At 40.6% G+C, this 6,879-nt stretch overlaps 1 pseudogene; it reads left to right on the plus strand.

The window, feature by feature from the left end:
• The first annotated feature begins 1,624 nt into the window (after nucleotides 1-1,624).
• The window catches only part of LOC105547773, an 8,544-nt pseudogene continuing 3,289 nt past the window's right edge, over nucleotides 1,625-6,879 (plus strand).

Here is a 6,879-nt window from a genome sequence, read left to right on the forward strand (position 1 = left end):
GACAGGAAGTGTTCTTTCCCATTCTCACTTCTTACACTACTCCATTCCCTGCCCAGACCCATCACGAATATTCCTTCATGTCAGGTAAATTTTAATGACTTTTTTTTATTTTTTATTTTTTGAGACGGAGTTTCATTCTTATTGCCCAGGTTGGAGTGCAATGGCGTTATCTTGGCTCACTGCAACCTCCGCCTTCAGGGTTCAAGTGATTCTCCTGCTTCAGCCTCCCGAGTAGCTAAGATTACAGACACCCACCACTATGCTGGCTAATTTTTGTATTTTAGTAGGGACGGGGGTTTTCAACATGTTAGCCAAGCTGGTCCCGAACTCTTGACAGGTGATCCACCCACCTTGCCCTCCCAGTACTGGGATTACAGGCATGAGTCACCGTGCCCGGCCTAACCTTTAAAAACTGTACTTATTGGCTGGTCATGGTGGCTCACGCCTGTAATCCCAACACTTGAGGAGGCCAAGGTGGGTGGATCAGCTGAGGTCATGAGTTTGAGACCAGCCTGGCCAATATAGTGAAACCCTGTCTCTACTAAAAATACAAAAAATTAGCTGGACATGCTGGTGCACGCCTGTAATCCCAGCTACGTCGGAGGCTGAGGCAGGAGGATTGTTTAAACTCAGGAAGCTGAGGTTGTGCCGCTGCACTCCAGCCTGGGTGACAAAGTGAGACTCCTTCTCAAAACAAGAAAAAAAAGAAAGAAAAGAAAAGAAGAAAAAGTACTTATCATGAAAGGACAATGTATATAAGAGCTAATACAATTTGATAACAAAAATGTGAAACATGCTCAGCCTCACTAACAAAGAAATCAAAATGTATTTTCTAAAATACAACTAGCTTGCTTTTTTCTTATAAAGGAGATGTGTTGTTTTCACCTGTCCAGCCTTCCTTTTACTCTCTTTGTAACTGAATCCCCTTCCCCTACACAGGAAGAACTTCCCAGGACCGTTTTCCAAGGTTTCTCCCTTCACAGCACCTTTGGTGCCTTCAGTAATTTCTCCAAAGTCCCTCTAAGCTCCCAGAGATATTAGACAGTTCTGTTTATTAAGTAGTTAAGTCCAAACAATTTAATAAGTATTCCTATTATTGTCCTAATAATGTATAAGCTATTTGAAAAGAACACATAATTTGGAAGAAGGAATAATATCATTTTATTTTAAAGTAGTCACAATTACTCATGGGATGTACACACCTGCTGGGCCCTGTACAGCTTCAGCTTCTGAAACCTGAGAAGCAGATTGGACGCCACCACCCTCATTTCCTGTTCTACACTGACTTTTGTGAGATATTTGCTATCACACTGTTATTAAAAAAAAAAAAAAGCTTCATAAAATAGAATATCTAGAATATCATCAAGAGATAATGCAACCTTGTGTAATTTTGAAAGTATAAGCTCCCTTTAACTAGTGGCTCATGTGCTATTTAACAGATGTTAAATATCGTTGTGTTTCCCTTAGATATTTTAAACATATGATTCACAATGTCCCTGTGAATTTATTGTGGTGCTCAGGGTGCTGTGGTACACAGTTTGCCAACTGTGGACTTAGCGATGAGAATTCTGTTTCTAGTTTGGCACTCTCCACTGTGCTCTCCTGTTTGCCCACTCCTATTATCATGGAAAAGATGAATGCTGATATTGACCATAGACAAAGGTCACAGAAAGAAAACAATCTCAGTGGCCCAATTAGAGACACAGAGAATGTCAACAATATGGAGATGAAAAGTAAAAACCAAGAGTTTCTAGGATTAGAAATAACGGCCGTGATGCAAGAAGAAAACGTCCCTGAAAGAAATAATAATAAAAAAGGAAATAAATTTAAAGAAATAAAGAAAGAGAGAGAGAGGAAAGAAAGAAAGAAAGAAAGAAAGAAAGAAAGAAAGAAAGAAAGAAAGAAAGAAAGAAAGAAAGAAAGAAAGAAAGAAAGAAAGAAAGAAAGAAAGAAAGAAAGAAAGAAAGAAAGAGAAAGAGAGAAAATTAGCCAGGAATGGTGGTGGGTGCCTGTAATTCCAGCTACTCGGGAGGCTGAGGTGGGAGGATTGCTTGAACCCAGGAGGCGGAGGTTGCAGTGAGCTGAGATTGCGCCACTGCGCTCCAGCCTGAACGACAGAGCAAGGCTCCGTCTAAAAAAAAAAAAAAATCAGAAAGAAAACATCCCAATCCAGACCACACTTCCTAAGGCAGGAATGATCAGTACAGAAAAAAAAGCCAATCAAACTGAGTAAGGATTATTCATCCCTCCTCTCCCTGATTGTGGGCCATCTCCAATTCCTTAAAGAGGAACTGAAAACTGTCACTAGAACACTGTGTCACCTTGAATATCTGCGTACCCTCTTCTGATTTGCCACAGCAAGACAAGCAAGTAGAATAAAAGAACACAGATGTTAGGGATAAACAGACCAGGTTTCAAAACCAGTTTTCTCATTTATATGTTTGTGATCTTGGGCAAGTTGTTTAACCTTTCTTAACCAGTTGCTGCATTTGGTGAAATAGCTATATGACCACCTGCCTTCTTGACAGTAGAGTGCGGATTAAACACAGTAATATGTAAAATCTGTTTTATGCAATAAGCCCTTGTTACATGGTGAATATTCTGATATTACTGTTATTTTTTTTCTAAATTAAGCATAAAAATGTTCTTTTAAAACAAAGTTGGGTATTAAAAGGACAGGAAAAGCACAATCACTAGTTTTCATGAGAATTGTTAGGCTAATTTCCTAGTTAGTCATGGTAGAGTAAAAAGCAATAATTGGGGTCAGATCAGAGTCGGTTAACTACCCCCAAGTGAACCAGTGGCATTTAGGCTTAGTGACCACATCCTCTAAAAGCAAAGGAAATACAGCTTACTCTTCTGAAGCAGGTGCGTAAATGCCTTATGGGCTTATGAAGCCCTGGGATAGAAAAAAAGAGTTTGAAAAAGAGAGATTAATCTTCCAAGCCCATCACTTTCATTGGTCTCTTCCAAGGCTTTGGGAGGAACCCTGGCAATGTGTTCACATGGTTATATGCTTTATAAAATTTGCAGTGATAATATACTTTTGTTATGGTTTGTTAAAACTCCTACATCTAATCCAGGTAGAAATATCCCATATCAGGGTTCTGTAGTTCAGTGAAGCTGGAGCAGCTACGTATGTTTTTGAGATCCAGCTGAAGGGAAGCTTAGTTGAGGACACATTTATTTGGTTTTACTGGTATATGTTTCTGTGGTTCATGATCACTTCCACCTGGTTAATGCCAGTTGTCCTGGTGTAGGAGTGGCTTCTAGGCAGGTTCTGACTGTCCACTGGGCCCACCCAGCCAGCACTGAACATGAAAATGCAGGGCCAGAGGCTGCCTCACTGCGAATGTTCCTTGTAGTGCCTGGCAGCAAAAGGTTACCAGCCATGGAGGACACACATGGTTTGAGACATATGGAGCCAGAGCTAGTCCATGGAAAATTTCTCCCAATTATCACATGCTTAAAAATTTAGGCCGGGCACAGTGGCTCACAGTGTCCTGCACAAGCTGACTTTAGGGACTGCTGACTATCGTGCCTGTAATCCCAACACTTTGGGAGGCCAAGGTAGGCAGATCATTTGAGCCCAGGAGTTTGAGACCAGCCTGTGCAACAAGGTGTGGCTCTGTCTCTACAAAAAAACACAAAAATTAGCCAGGTCTAGTGGTGCCTGCCTTATAGACCCTGCTACTCAGGAGGTTGAGGTGAGAGGATTGCTTGAGTCTGGGAAGTTGAGGCTGCAGTGAGCTATAATCACACCACTGCACTCCAGCCTGGACAACAGAGCAAGACCCTAGTTCAAAAAAAAAAAAAAAATTAAGTGGAAGATCCCGTTCTCATGATGTCTAGTCTAATTGGAAATTCTCTCTTTTTAAGAACATACTTGATAATGATATATATTTAATAACTGAAGCATATTTATTTGCTTTTATTTATTTATTTCTGAGATGGAGTTTCACTTGGTTACCTAGGCTGGAGTGCAGTGGCACGACTTCAGCTCACTGCTCCCTCAACTTCCTGGGCCCAGGCAATTCTCCCACCTCAGCCTCCTGAGTAGCTGGGACCATAGGCACATACCACCAAACCCATCTAAGTTTTGTACTTTTTTTATGGAGATGAGGTTTCATTATGCTGCCCAGACTGATCTCAAACTCCTCGGCTCAAGCTATACTCCTAGGCTCAAGCTATCCTCCTGCCTTGGCCTCCTAAAATACTGGTATTACAGGCATGAGCCACTGCGCCTGGTCATTTGCTTTTCTTTGCTTAATGGTTATCACATGAAATAGAAGTTATCAGAATTTCTTCTTTTGTGGAGCACAAACCTTTAGCAACACTACGAGCAAAAAATATATCCCCGTGAGTTGAATATTTTATTCTTCTGAATTATCAATAATAAATAATAAATTTTAGTCAAGCATACTATAATATTGAATTACATTTCTATTTTCGGAAAATGATTTTTTAAAGTCAACACAGTAACAGAAAAATCAGAATGTGGTCCCAAAATATGTAAGTAAGAAAGTATTGTAGAGGTGAATCAAGGAGTTTGTTAATAATAAATATTATGGTTTTTCTGGATTCTGTGATGTTTGTAGTATTTGTCGTATTTTTCAATTGTACTATGTTGAGATTTCTTTTCTAACTCTAAATAAATGTTTACTTTTATAACAACTTTTATATACTTAGTCCATGTTCATACTGCAATAAAGAACTGAAACAGTCATGCTGAAAGGCGAAGGGGAAGTGGGGCCGTCTTACACGGTGGCAGGAGAGAGAAAGAGCAAGGCGGGAAATACCAAACATTTTTAAACCATCAGATCTCATAAGAACTCACTCACTATCATGAGACCAGTGTGTGGGAAACCGCCCCCACGATCCAGTCACCTCCCAGGAAGTCCCTACCCTGACACAAGGGGATTACAATTCAAGATGAAATTTAGGTGGAGACACAGAATCAAACCATATCAGTACTTTTTTCTTTTATTTCTTAATTGATGTATAATAGTTGTACATGTTTATGGGGTACATAATGTTGTACATGTAATGTTTAGTGATCGGATCTCAAGCATTTATTTTTTGTGTTGAGAACATTCGATATCCTTCTAGCCATTTGACACTATATATTATTACTCATTATAGTCATCCTACAGTGAAATGAAGCACTGTAACTTATTTCTCCTATCTAGCTGTACCTTCGTATACTTTCAAAAATCTCTCATCATCCTTCTTCCTCTTAGCTTTCTCAGCCTCCGGTATCTTCTATACTACTTTTTACTTCTATGAAATCAACTTTTTGTATACTTCTTATTAAAGAAGTTCTACAAAATTGTGTAAACATAGGCCCTACAAAACCTAGATCCATCCATAATATCAGGCATCCCTTTGGAAGAATATTTTTGCTGCAATGTCCTCTAGAAGGGTAAGTAAGATTACATTTAATACTTTAATCTCTGGCAGCGTTTACTTCCAAAACAATGTGCAAACAGATTATGAAATCACTTTCTGAAGAAGTCACCACCCTTGGTACAACCAGTAAAGCAGATGCAAGCAAAATCAGCCATGAAACTAGGAGCAGGTGCTATCTCCCATGGGGCATCTGCCCTGAGGGTCCAGTGATCCACAGTTAACATCATTTGCTTTACTTCCCCTAAACTAAGGGCCCAGGAAGGTACATTTAGGACTTAAAAAAACAAAAAAACAAAAAAAGTGAAACAAGCCCACCTCTCTGAAATATGCTCTTTACTTGAAGACAAAGAGCCACAGTTACCCTCCAGCGGCTATTATTCAGTTATAGGTAAGTAGATAAGTAGGTAGGTAGGTAAGTAGGTAGGTAGGTAGGTAGATAGATAGATAAGTAATTAGATAGATAGATAGATAGATAGATAGATAGATAGATAGATAGATAGATAGATAGATAGATAGTACTAGAGAAAACATGCGCAGATGTTAAATCTCCTCCTCTTATATGTAATTCGACATTTTCCCAAACTGATTCCACAGCTCTTCTGATTCGTGCTGTGTGTCCAGAATACTCTGTCCTGCATGAGCTGATTTTAGGGACTACAGAAATGCACTTATATGCTCTGCTCTGGAAACAGAAACAACTGCTATTAGCCTTTAATTGCTTCAGCAAGTAACAAAAAGCCTGCAGGACTGAGTTGTGGTGGTAGAAGTTATTTTCACTCACATCACACAACAAGCAATAGCTTTTGAAGGAAGAATGTGAAAAGCTTCATGAGAGAGGTTGGGTGGGGAAAAATGAGGGGGATGACAGTGGCAGAGTGGAGAGGGATCGTGAGACAGCAGCATGATGCAGTTGGGGCAAGCTCAGTGGGAAGTTGCTAAAGTACCTGGGGAGGGTGGTCACCATTAGCCTCCCTCACAGGCCTGGGCCTGAATACACCTGCATCTGGATTTTCTGTCATCGCCCAGAAGGAGCAGCTCAATCCTGTGTCGTCATCCAGAGAATTTCCCAAGGCTGAGGTGGGGCAGTGCAGCTGGAATCTGTGTCAACATTCTTCTCTCCAGGAGTTTTAATTGTCTAAAGCGTCTCTATGTGGCCCTAGAATCGGTTGTCCTTTCTGCTCTCAAGTCCATTTGGGGTCTTCTCCTTAGACAGCCACCAAGCAAAAATCAGAAAAGGTGACAAGCGGCCGGGCGCGGTGGCTCATGCCTGTAATCCCAGCACTTTGGGCGGGTCACTTGAGGCCAGAAGTTCAAGACCAGCCTAGCCAACATGTTGAAACCCCATCTCTACTAAATATACAAAAACTAGCCAGGAGGGGTGGTGCATGCCTGTAATCTCAGCTACTTGGGAGACTGAGGCATGAGAATCACTTGAACCTGTGAAGCGAAGCTTGCAATGAACTGAGATTG

The sequence above is a fragment of the Mandrillus leucophaeus genome, unplaced genomic scaffold (assembly GCF_000951045.1).
Source record: "Mandrillus leucophaeus isolate KB7577 unplaced genomic scaffold, Mleu.le_1.0 Scaffold396, whole genome shotgun sequence".
In the NCBI taxonomy this organism is placed as follows: domain Eukaryota; kingdom Metazoa; phylum Chordata; class Mammalia; order Primates; family Cercopithecidae; genus Mandrillus; species Mandrillus leucophaeus.